At 40.2% G+C, this 13666-nt stretch overlaps 1 protein-coding gene and 1 non-coding gene across 2 annotated transcripts in view; both read left to right on the top strand.

Moving 5' to 3' along the window:
- Adgrl2 (adhesion G protein-coupled receptor L2) overlaps nt 1–13666 on the top strand; it is a 614888-nt gene that overhangs the window by 96665 nt on the left and 504557 nt on the right. The window lies entirely within an intron of this gene.
- LOC130890306 (U6 spliceosomal RNA) lies at nt 11320–11430 on the top strand. Its single transcript, XR_009058741.1, has one exon. It is a non-coding gene; the product is annotated as a U6 spliceosomal RNA (small nuclear RNA).

Below are 13666 nucleotides of genomic sequence, written 5' to 3'. Positions count from 1 at the left end.
CCTCTGGTTGCTGAGGTGACTTCATTTGGTGGTAGCTTTGAGGTACCCCCTCAAAAGATGATTATGTTCTTATCAGTGGTCTTTCACCAATAATACAATTGTAATCCACGAGAAAATCACTTGCTACATGTATGTGTGATTCTTTCCTTGGCTGTAAAAACTACCTGAAAAAGACAATAGAGGGAAGAAGAGACTAACTAGACTGTCTCAGAGGAGTCAGGCAGAGCAGAGGAGCTCAGGTCGTGGTGGGCTGTGCTGCAGAGGGAAGGCTATACTAATGGCTCTCTTCATCTTGGTTAGCCCTCCTGCTCTCCAGCCTAGGAAACAGTGCAGTACTCACCCTTTCTGACACATCAGGGATGTGCGTCTGCAGCTTCCTATGCGCCTCTCACTCTAACTGAAATCGAACATCTCATGTGTTTCAAGATAATTCTCTGAAGCCACAAACGTATGAGTTTTCCATGTTTAAATTCATTTGGCCTTCACCATGAGATAGACAACTATTCACAAATTTCCAAGAAGGGAAAACGAAGCAGAAGAAAGCAAATGACTTCCCCCAAGTTATCTGCAAGAATGAGTGAGAGCCAAAATTCAGATGCTGAGAGCCTGGCTCCAGAGGCAGGGGCATATAACTATTACATCATCACCTCCTGAAGTCACTGCTAACTGAATCATTACTTCACGTCACATGACAAAGTGGTGGTTTCTTTATTTCTTTGACCAGAAATAAACCCCAGTGACATTATTTTACCTATGGTAGACAAGGTGTCTTGAATGACCTTTCTTGTCACTACCCCTAATTCTTCTCATTTGCCTCTTACAGTTGAACTTTTGTGACAGCCTTCCCAGAACCAGTGGTGTGATTTACAAGCTTTTTGATCTTCAACAAAAGGTGTCATCCTCTACTGTCCCCCTCTACTGTACTGATGTACTTTATGTTCCGTGGAACCCTAAGCAAGTGGAGAGAGGAGATTCCCACTTCCATGTCTTCCTGCCATTAGCTAATATTGTATATGAATCATGAAGCACAGACCTCACATAGGTTAGGTTTATGAAGAGATGAAGGAAAAGAATAACATAAGTACTTGGCTGAGATTGATAGATGATCAAATGATAAATTGATAGATGGAGGTATAAACAAAACAAATGGCATAAAATACAGGAAATAGATGACACAAACATGTTTTACAAAGATTTATAACCCATCATAACACATAATTTCATTTTCTGTAATTCCTTTGGCATAGCCATTGGTGCTAATTCAGAAAGATGGTGGCTATGTTTGCTCCTAGAAAGCGAGCCCTTGTGCAGGCAGGCATGGGAGCCTGTGAGGTCACTTATGTCCCTTACAGAAAGAGGACATTTGGCTCTCTAGTAACCATTGCAAAGAACAATATGCCTTTCATCTGGGCCCTGGGGATGGAGTCCTCCCCTTCTCTGAGCCACTGATCTGGCAGACGTGACCCTTACACAATTCCACACTGAGAGCAGAAGGACATCCTAAACCTGCTGGGTGTAGATTCACTGTAGGATGGATACCTCCTCTGGGTGCTAAGGAGCAGAGTACACACAATTTCCAGTAATTTATGTCTACTCCAAATGACAGAACCTGGCTGATAGAATAAAAGTGAATTAAATAAAATGATAATTTTCTCATTAATAATTGTATCCTCATAAAAATAATTCACCTCGCAGAAACATATTTGAAAACTACAGGCTGCCATTACAGGTAGCTGTATTCTATAATTTATGAATGCTGTACTCTGCTAAAGGCTAGGAATGTAACTCAGCAGCAGGGCACTTTCTTGCTTAGCATGCCCAAGACCATAGGTTTATTCCACAATACTACAACAACTAATTGATGGGTTACTTACTTAATAAAATAAATAGAAAGAAAAGCAAGCTATTATTGGAGAGACATTGCTTCATGAAAGATTCCAAGCTGTTTACAATGTGAAAGAAACCACCTCCCACTTAGAGGGCTGCTTTTGACCATAATCATCAAAGCAGAAAGATGGAGTTACTGGTAAACAAAGACTGCCCTTTCTCCTTGATTGGTGGCTCCAGTTTTGTCAAGAAGAGAGTTTATCAAACTCCTTTGCACTAGCAGACAGCTTCCCATCTTTTCTATGAAGGAACTACTATTTTCATGATTGTATAACTTAGTATTATTTAATATTTCTCAGATATTTAAACAGAACCCACCGTGTGTCAAGCACTGGGCTAGTTACACAGTGCAACGTACACTTTGATTAAACGTGTAAATATGTGCCCTGGTTAAATACCCCGTTTGTCTCTGTGATTTTCCTCCTGGGACCAGATACTTATGACTACGGGTAACATGAAGAGGAAAGTCAGTCAAACCCCCTGCTCAAAATATCATAAGGGGAGGAAAAGACGTGTGTGTGAACGTGTTTTCACTGACAGCAAGGAGAGTGTCTTTGAGATGGCACGAAACCAGTCACTAGAGATCTGAGTCAGCTGAGAGCACAGAAATTAAAATGCTTGTTTGTTACTGGTGAACGGCAAGAAGGCTGACTGAATCCCCTCTATCTTCTGGTTACAAATTAGGAGATATGCAAAAATCTTTTTGACTCTTGCTCAATTTTGTTTAGTCCACTGAATATATGTTTATACAACTTTGGTACCTTCACAGTATGTGTGTGTGTACATGTATATGTGTGTGTGTAAAAATGTATCCTCATATATGTATGTATATATAATACACATGTATATATAAAAATATACTGATGTATGTATATATATATATATACACACACACACATATATAGTATTTACCTTTTAACTTTTTGGCGTTTGAAAGTTGTGTACATGAATATGTATGTATATGTGTGGATGTATATTTGCAGGTGTGTCTACAGATAAGCTCACAAATAGCTCAGGTTGACCTAAAACTCACTAGGCAGCAGAGGCTAGCTTTGCACTCCTAATCCTCCTGCCTTCACTTCTCGGTGCAATGATCACAGTGTCTACGCAACACTCGCTATGCCTGCTTGTATTTACATGGTTTTTATCTACAACCTTACATTTGCTATGGAAGTGTGCAAAAACCCGCTTGGGCTGAGTGAGAGGGGAGGGAGGGGCCAACCAGCCACACTCACCACTGTAAGCTGCCTGGGACTTGGCAGAAGACCCATCCATCCATATGCACAAAGGGCCACAACCCTGAAAAACGTTCACTATAATCTGCACTCAAAAAAGTTACGTGTTGAAAAAGCATGCGTTCTCAGGGCATCTTTACCTCCCATTCCCTGCTCTGGGTTCTCCCCTAGTCTTGCGAGTCTCATTGGGATTCTTGGTAAACACACTTCACCTTTCCTTCTTCCGTCTCAGGGTAGAAAGGGTCCCTTTAACTCCTGGAGACAGTAAATCACAGTCTGTGTGGTGGTTCTCAGAAGACACTTAAAGGCCTGAATTGGACGCTCGCTCTACATAGCACCCTTGCCAAAAGAGTTCGGAAATGACTTCCAGCTTCCCACAGTAATAAAATGGCACTGTTTGGCATCTTTAAGGTAATAAAACTGATTTTTTCCCCCATCCTAGTAAATGAGAAGACAGGCTTGGTTGTTTGAAAAACTGATTTAAATTCATGCGTTTGCCTCAAATTATAAGGCGTGACATGAAAACACTGAGGTGGACTTCAGACCACCTCAGGAGGTTATTATCCTCAGCTCTCGGGAAAACAGGGTGGCGGTGGGGTAAGCTGGAAGGGTGACCAGGTGCCATCACTCTGCGGCCACGGTCAATAGGTGGCACTCTTCCCACTGAGTCAGGGTGACCAAATGCCGAGGCTGCTCCTCGGAGAGTATTATCTTACTTGAAGGAAATGTTTTTGAAGTTCCTTCGTGTCTCTGGCGCTAGTAAACAGCTCTTGAGTCTAATCGCAGACTCCAGCTTTATTGTGTGATGGGAAGGGCTCTAGAAAGCAGGTCTTGTCGTTAAGGAGGGATGCCGTGTGGAGAATGCTGTCATTTGTATAAGAGACATGAAAATTACATGACACATGCTCCCCATTGTTTCAAAGGAAAAAAAATGGTGCCCCTCCTACTTGACTCCTAGGGTCTAGGAGGAAGTTTGATCATCTTCCCTTCCTATCTAGCTATTCACAGGGCACCTGCACACCTATGATTTCTCCTAGACTACACATTTCCAACTGAAAGCAAACAGTTCAGTTCGTAAGAGGGGAATGTAAAGCTGATCAGCCCAACACTGGAAACAAGACCTTTCTGGCTTGTCCAACTGTAACAGAAGTGGGGGGTTTAAACAGTTTAACCAGAAAAAAACAAGATGAATATACTTTACATAGAGTCTGACTCCCATTTGTCTGTTTGTATGCTTCTATTGGGTGGGCACTACAAAGAAATTACTAGTATCACAGACAAATTTTCAATGACTTCAATGATTTCAGCTATTGCTAAATACCTTCAACTCATCACATTCTTAGTTGGGAGTCACCAGTGCCTTTGTTTGTATAATCTCTTTGTTTGAAAATCCTAAAAGAGCAGCCTCGGTAGTTAGAGGGTAGTCAGCTTGGTAGACAAAACTATCACAGGTCCTACAGAGATAATTACATCAAGAAACAGGATGTCACCACACCCTGCTTAACAATGGTGTGGAAGGGACAGCTGCCTGACAAAAGATACTATAAGAAGAAGCGGAAAGGACAGAGCAGATCATAACAGCGGTCTGTAAACACTTACTGCTTGTTTATTAAGCCTGTGACAGCTTGGTTCAACAAAGAGAGAATTAGATGGAAATGCTAATGACTTTGCTCACAAATACTCCCCGAGTGTGTGACCCAAATCAGAACCCCAGGAACTGAGTGGGAAACCATCTGTGATAAAAAAAAAGGGGGGGGGATTCCTTCTGGGTTTCTCCTGAAATGTCTGTGGAGACTGACTTCCTGCAACTAACCCTTGAACACTGCTTTAAAGGACCCCGTTCAGCCATTTAATTATGTTGTCTTCACTGAGACTCAAGCCAAGGGTCTAAAAAGGAAAGTCTGTCTTGTCCATTTTCTAGCCCTTTGTCATGTTATTTATCCACTCCTCTCCAGACTTTAAGCATTGAGCTTTTCCAAGGCCGGAGACCTTATCTTATTTAGCTATGCACAGAGTAAGACATCAATAACTATTTGCTGTATGATGAAATAAATGAATAAATGTGAACATTAGCAGCTTGGTTTTTTTTTTTTTTCTCTTTGCTAAAATAAAATTTCACTTTCAGTAAATATCTATAGATGAGAACATTCATATTCTGGACTTTCAAGGATAATAAATTTATCCCTGAAGATAAACACTGCAGAGAGCACACACTAAACAACATTCTGTTTAAAAATAAAAGGAAAGGGGGAAAAATTAATGGTTGGCAAATCCAACATCTCTACCCCTTACTAAAGAGTTAAGGTTTCACTGAGGTTTGTCCCTCACTATCCGTCCCCTGTAGGTAGCTTTAAAGTATCTATTTATTCTCACATGATATAAATATTATTCAATATATGACATACACAAAATAGTCAATTTCCTTTGTATATTCCTTGTTGTGGTTGGCTAATGATGGCCCTGTGATGAGGAAAGAAAGATAAGCTGCACATTTTGCATCCAAATAATATTCCTCATAGTCTTGTAATTGAGAAAATTACACTCCTCCATTGCTGTAGTATTATCTTGGTTGAGTGCCTAGCCTGTATAAAATAATTGACAAAGTGAAGTGACATGAGAGGAGATGACCCAGCCTTTCTTTATTCCACACTTTCAGGCAACTAACCCTGCTAGTTTATTATTTGGGGATGCTGCTTCAAAATTAATACATAGGTTAAAGAGTTCCTGAAAAGGGGCCCTCAAAATCGTCCATGCTTACACAGCATCTGCAAGGGTGTGTGTAGTAAAACTGGTTCTGGGTGTAATTCCTCTGGAACAGGCTCAGTAGGTCTGGCCTGGATCCCAGGAATGTGCACATTCCTGACAGTTTCCCAGGTAGTTCTCAGGCAAGCTGTCTTTGGAAGCTGCTGAAGGAGTCACAGCCTTAAGAGTTAAAGGGTTTTTCTTTCTATGCCAAGCTGTATTCTAGGAACAGCAAGCACCTCTCTTACCGTGTTATTCTTTTCCCGTAAAGTACAATTTAAATGTTTCTAAATTGCACTTTATCATTGCAACAAAGCTAGTTGTGATCTGTGAGGAATAGGATGACTTTTAAAAATTTTTCTTAAAGGAGTAGAAATAACTGAAGATTACTAAATACAATTAAAAATAGTTATATTTTAAAAATATATTTTAGAGCAGGTGTTGTGGTATATAATCACAGCACTGGGGAGGATGAGACAGGATAACTAGGAATTCAAGACCACCCTCTTCTAAATTAGCAAATCATTATGATAATAGTTCATAGACTCATGAACTTGATTATTAATTTATAAAATAATGTTCAAACGTCCCCATGGATACTTGTTTGCTGCCAGTATGCCAGTATACCATTGGATTCCCATATGAGGTTCTCTGTAACCTCTCAAGTGAAACCGTTTTTCCTTTCTCATTAAGGGTGGTTGCTTCTTGGTAACTGGATTATTCCTCTTACACAAGGAATAGTATACAAGACTTTTGGCCTTGATAGAATCATGCTTCTGGGACTAGAGAAAAAATACCTAAGAAGGGTTGTGACTTGGCATACAAAGACCCATCAGCTGAGCCTTTGGAAGCCTCACAGGAGAAGCAGTCTCTCTCTCTGACTTCATCAATGTTCCTCTTCCCCAAGGGGTGTCATAGCAACTGGAAGCCAAAAACACCTTAGAGGTATTCCTCTAACACCTCCCCACCCCAACCCTTTTATGAAGAGTCACGTTAGGCTTTGATTTCAGAACTACACAGTGCCCAAGAATCAAGAAAAACAGGCCTTGCAAGACTTCCCTTTGAGTCTATTGCATTAGATAACAGAGCATTTGAGTAACCAGAGTCTTATACAAGACACCTTTCTTCCTTAAACTCAAGCATAAAATACAGCCGTCTCTGTGTCATTTATTCCCCAGTTCTGAAGGTTTCTGTGCCCCATGAAACCTATGAAACACATTTTTATGTCTGGACCTGGTGAAGGGTTCTGAGAGTGCGAGACCAGACTAGGATGTGCAGCACGTATAAAGTCTACCAGAGCAACAGCAGGACTGTCACCAAAAAAGGTGGGGAGAGGGTGGGAAGGGAAGACAGAGAGGGGCGGGGAGGAAAAAAGGAAAAGAGGGAAGGAGAAAAGAAATAAGGGAGAGGAGAAAAGGGAAGGGAAGGAAGGAGAAAGTAAGCCTTTCTCTTGTTAAACTTTTATCGTACATGCTGTTAGCCACAAATAGCCACAAACAGATGAGGAGAGATAGGAGAGACGTCACAGCTTTCTGCCTTAGACTGTCTGCACACTCACAGTGGAGAGAAGAGCTGGGCCTTGGCTTGAGTTTTATTATGCTCACTATTCCCCATAAGAATGTTCCTTGGTAATTCACCCACAATTTTCTTGTCCCCAATGTACCAGGTCATTTCTTTAAAGAGACTTCATACATTATTGTTAATCTTTTCTACTTTGAATACTGCTATCCTGTGATTGGTTATTTAAAAAGCCAGAAGTTCTCGAAGCACAATGGACAATTACAGTTGCCATCAACCCCCAAGTACCACTTCCCGTCAGACTCAGACCTATCCATATACCTCCTTTGTAAGACATGCCATTTCTAATTGGATTTTCATTTTCTACCATATGACAGATACATTCAGTAAGAGGCTCCTATAGGCATAGCTCACAGTAACAGTGAACTGTGAAATGTTCACTTTCTTTGAGTGTTCTCCCATGTCCAGCCAATGGCGTAGCTGAGGAGAGACTAAATTTGTTCTTAGCTGTTTGTGTAAACACGGTCTCTAACAACTACCAAATACATGTGCTAAGGCTGCTCAGAAGAAAATAAACCAGGACATCTGCTTTCTTGGAAAAAAAAAAAAAAAAAAAACCAAGGCAACAGAATTTACTTTCAAAGTTTTAAAAGGAAAAATAATACAAGCATTATTTTTAAATATATATATATTTCCCCATAATAATTTGCCCTTGGGCCTGGAAACAATTATAATAAAATTTTGTTGGGGAAACCCCTGCTGTCTGCACAGTGACATTTCTGCCATGCTTCAAATTAGAGCTCCTATAAATCTTGGAACTGAGCAAACAGGGGAACAAAAAAAATCATATAAAATACCTGTCAGTATTCAGACTTAAAGAAGGAGCTTGGGGAAGTTTTCCAAATCAAATTTTCTAACTTGTTGAGCTTGATGCATGAACACTTGATCTTCAATTTGCAGCAGCTCGCACAAGCAGATGCGTGTTAAAATGGAATACATGCTTTGATCATGTGTTCTTTGATGGAATCATGATCATCTGGGCTCAGATCTCCATCCCAACACATACATCTGTCCACATGGAAATGTCCTAGTGGCTATAAAAAAGCAAACACTTAGAAGGCTTCTTATCAAGTAGAAGCTGAGAGTCCAGGTACATAAGCCCTAGCCCTGCGGCCAGCCAGGCAGGAAAACTAATTGCTGTAAATGGCCTGAACAGCCACCTATCAATTGCCTAGACACAGTACAGTGCTAAGTTGGAGCACATTACACTCTCTGGTTTCACCTGGTTTTGTTTTCCTGAAACAGGGTCTCATGTAGCTCCAGCTGGCATAGTGCACACTACATGTGCAAAGATGATCTTGAACTTCCTGTCCTCCAGTCTCCATTCCTATGTACTGAGAATACAGGTGTATGAGCAAAGTCCCCTAAGCACACACTTTTGTCACCCAGCCATCTCATGGAGAAGGCTTTTCATATGTCATAATGGAATCATGATCAACACTGTAGACATTATCTACATTTTTGCCAAATGGTGAGTCCAAACTACTAAGCATCATCAAACTTTAGAAATATTATCAGTTTCTTTACAGCTGATTGGAGGCCAAAGGGTCACAAATTCAAGGGCTCCTACGGTGAGTTGGAGCAGATTGGACAGCTTCCTGACACTTCAAGATAAACATGCAGAGAGCACTGGAGTTGTCCTTCCAAGAGACAGCCGCGTGGGGCCCTGTGTTCAAACCCCAGTTCCAAACATAGATAAATAAAATAGTACTGTCAATTTGGTATGTTCCAATATGCACACAAATAAATGCAACCCTTTTGGTTAAAAAGTAAATCTTCAAAATATAATAATAAATTTTTAAAAACCATTGGAGGAAAAGTCTGATCCTAGTTTTAAGAATGAAAGATGCTGCACAGATAGAAGTCTAATCCCGTTAGACTCAACACCTTCAAGTACGTTGTCCACAGTAAAAACATTTGGTCTTATTGCCTCCTCTGTCTTTTAGGATTCTATTGTTAGAAAAAAAAAACTGTGATTGGTCCACTGTATGCAGCCAAGAGAGTAGATACCATCATAACTAGATAACAGTTGTTGTCTGACAAGAGTGTAATTACAGTGAGAATTTATAATCATTTTTATATTCTTGTAAAGCCTAATTTACTGATGCTACAATGTTAACAAACAAATTTATGGGGAAACAGGCATAGCCTGTACTCAGTTTTTTAATAACTTGACAATAATTCTAAAATCCTTAAATTCAGATGTAGATCATGCATTTTATTTGTTAACATAAATGCTATGTTTCTCCTTCCAAAAGTATCCAATCTCTTTACCTATCTTATATATATGTTAGGTTTGGTGGGGGGAGTTGGGGGATGGGGAGGTGTTGGTGTCGGGGGGAGGGGTATGGTGTGAGGATGACGATGTTTTTTAAGCCAGAGTTCATGTGGCACAGGTTGACTTCGAAGTGGCTGTGTAGCCAAGGATGACCTTACTTAAGCATCTGCTTCTCCTGTCTCTGCTTCTTGATGCTGGGATTAGAGTCATGCACCATAAACCTTGATTTATACAGTCCCGGGGGACTGAACCCAGGGCTTTCTTCATGCTACGAAAGCATCCTACCAACTAAGCCACATCCCAGTCCTGCTTTAGGCTTTTGAAAATCTGTTTTTATAGATGATTTCCGCATCTCTCTAGTTCTGCGTCTCTCCAGATATCTTCCAAAACTATGAGAAAGGAGGCTCCTCAAATACCTATCCTTCCACACTAAAGGGAGCAAGTAGAAATTACAAGAAAATAATTTTCTCTGGCAGATTCGCTGCCAGGGACACCTCTACCCTTTGGATTGATTTCAGCCCAGCAGGAGTTTTCCATGTTTCCTGAGCTTTCTCCTTGTTCTTTTGATAATGAGCTACCATGTATTGTTTTGTTCTCCTGAGCTGCAGATCACGGCTTACATGAGGAATTTTGATTTGAAGATCTTTTCCTAGCATAATTATACCTTCTGTCCCAGAATGCACTGATGGGAAGTGGGCAGCTCCCCTCCCCCTGTTGTCAGGCATAGGGGACAGACCAGATGGGTTCTGTAGCAAAAGCTGAGAAAGATACTCTCATAGGTCGTCGGTGGGAAGTTCAATATTATTGCATGCCTAATAGCAGCTGCTTCTTTTTGAACTCGGGGCTATGGAAGATGAAGTACATTAAGTGGTAAATCATTAAATATCAGCTGGTAAAAGCAAAGAGGTAGATGCTCCAGATGAAATCACCACCGCTGTCTTCCATGCAGATATCAGAACATGACAACCACGCATAGAAACCTCAAAGAGCAACTTCGGGGTTTGCAGTTGGTGTGTAAATGGTTGCGAACAAATACTTCACTGGGGTGGAGCTCGAAAGCACAGCATTGCATTTAACGTAGGCATAAAATATTTCAGGATGCAGAATCCTTTCTGGGCTTCATTTTCCTCCCACTATGTGTTTATTCTCAAGGAAAAGAACAAACACACACCCAGCTATTTAAGTGATGCCCTTCTAATGTCACAGATCTGTCGAAAGACTCGTGCATGAGGTCCTAGATTTGATTCCCAGCACACACACGGGAAGGTAGGGAGTTTAACTAGTCTCCTCTCTTCAATCCCCGAATTTTATAGATGCTGATCATTTAATTACCTTTGAAAAGAAGCCATTTTCTATCATCCGCATACGGTCTCGGCCTGGAAAGTAGGCTGTAGGCTGTTGAAGAAGAATGTAATATTCTCCTCAATAGTGCTATTTATAGAGTATTTCATTCGGTAAACGAGAAGATTAATTTTCATTTAATTTCCATGCAAAGAAATCATAAAATTATTTATACTACAATGAAATTTTCAAAAAGAAATTTTCAAACAATAATCCACTTATTTCAAATATTTCTGACTCCTTCAAAAGAACATGTGTGTGCTCACTTCAGCAGCACATATGCTGAAACTGAAACAATACAAGGAAGATGGTTATGGTCCCTGTGCAAGGCTGAAATGTAAATTTAAAAAAATTGTCTATTAGGTTTTTATAGAAATTGTAGTGTTTTAACATATAAAGTTCTTTCATTATATAAACAAAACATATTTTCATTGTTTTTTTAATTAGCTCATATACCTATTCATAATACGATAGTACTCTGCAAACATATACATTTAAAGAGAAATAGTGGTGGTGGTATATGCCTTTTATCCCAATATTTGGAAGTCAGAGGCAGGTTGATCTCTGAGTTTGAGGCCAACCTGGTCTATAGAGCAAGTTCCAGGACAGTCAGAGCTACACAAAGAAACCCTGACTTGGAAAAAAATAGTATATTTTTTAGACAAGAAATACTTATATTTCTCTGAGAAAATGGAGAAATCTAGAAGATGGCCTAGGTTCAGGTGTATGATCAGTTTTGACACCATTTTCCATGTGCTGCCCTGGTGGATGTTCACTCATCTCACACGCGTGTGAAAATAAAATCTGATCATGCATGTAGAGGACTTAGTAAGTACCTGACAGTCACTGAACTCTTTGAATAAGTAAAATCCTTTTGTCTCGAACACATACAATAGATTTAAAATGAATACTATGTCATTTACGCCAGGCTGTGTTCCTGCTGATTCCTGATTCCTTGTTTGTTGAGAGAGAGAGAGAGAGAGAGAGAGAGAGAGAGAGAGAGAGAGAGAGAGAGAGAGAGAGATCATCTTACAGCTTATCCAGAGAGGGACTAGTAAGACCAAAGTGTGATTACATTAACAGAAAGCACATACAGCAGGTGGTCTCTTCTTCTCGGACACGACTAGACAATATAAATGTCAGAGTTTTAGAATCAATGTAAATCTTAGAACAAAATGTTGATGACATCAGAAAGAAAAGACAATTTTGACAAAATTAAACTTAATGCTAAAGGATATAGTGATCCCTACATAACCAACTTTGAAGATTTGACAGCGTACATTTATATTTGGGCCTAAGTAAAGAAAACCAATACCATTTGGAGATATCAGAAAGGGGGTTGAGGTAGCAGGCAGGAGCACCTAGGACGTTTTTTGCAGGACACAGAGGAAGGCCCATACCTATTATTCAAGACTGTCCTGTCACGGAATTACATATCCAGACAGACCGGAATGTTCTCTAGACAGACTTGAGGCTCCAGCACCTGAGTCTTTTGTGTGACTGACAGGAAGGAACATGAGTCAGAAATCATCTGCAACTCCCATTCTGAATACTGAGTAATGGGGCTCAGTCCCAGCATGGTCCAGCACATTGTTGGGAATCCTCAGCCATAAATGTCTTCTTCCAGTAATGTTATACACACACACATGCATAGGAGGAATGATAATAAAGAGGGAGGCTTAAGTGTTTTGTGTTAAAATGCCAGCTACAACGTAAAATGAAACCACTTAATTAATTCTCAAACCACTTAGGCTAATTTCATTACAGACCACGTCATTCAACAAGTCGTGTCGTTACTAAGGCCCAGGTTAAATCACTCTTTAAAAAAAAAAAGAAAGAAAGAAAGAAAAGAAAAGAAAGAAATAAAGAAAGAAATACAAAACCAATCTTTACAGAGCTTCACACAATGAGAAAAGGGACCAATATAGCTTTGCTCTCATCCTAAAGAAAAAAGGGTCCATTTAGTGACGTGTCAACTTCCTCCCTGTCTGTCATTCTTATCTATAAGAATTTAAAAGTTTTCAAAGGGACGATATATTTAAGTATTATTTGCACTTTATTTCATAAGGGCAATTCAATTTCCTTCATTTCTGGAGGGAGATTAATTTTGCCACTGAACATTCCAGACCACTGTGACTTGAAAGGAGTCATTTGCACACCAACGCTGATGGAGGTCCACAGCTCAGATGTCAGAGAGGCTCCCAGGAAGGGTGATACATCCGCTGCCACTGCCATCTGTTGAGTGTTTTCTCGACAGCTGGGTCTCTTGACCATCACAAGGGCACGTAGTCACAAGAGGTTCAAGGAAATGCCCAGCCATGAGACACAGAGTAGAAGCCCATGTTCGTCCATGAAACAACATTGCTTTTAATTGCGCCATAATGATTTTCCAAGAGACATAATGGTATGTAGTGTCTTCTTAGAGCTGGTGTAAAGAGTACAATAAACCACAGTGTAGTTGAAAAGCCAATTGAGACCTTAATTGCTGATGCCTGGAGGTTTTTGTCCTGTGTGCACACTTGAGAAGCATTTCCACCGGTTACTCCGCCCACAATCCACTTTTACTACAAATAACTGCACCTATCATTGAATCCAGTCAGTTTTC

The sequence above is a fragment of the Chionomys nivalis genome, chromosome 18, assembly GCF_950005125.1.
Source record: "Chionomys nivalis chromosome 18, mChiNiv1.1, whole genome shotgun sequence".
NCBI classification, from domain to species: domain Eukaryota; kingdom Metazoa; phylum Chordata; class Mammalia; order Rodentia; family Cricetidae; genus Chionomys; species Chionomys nivalis.
This window is presented reverse-complemented; position numbering and strand designations above follow the sequence as displayed.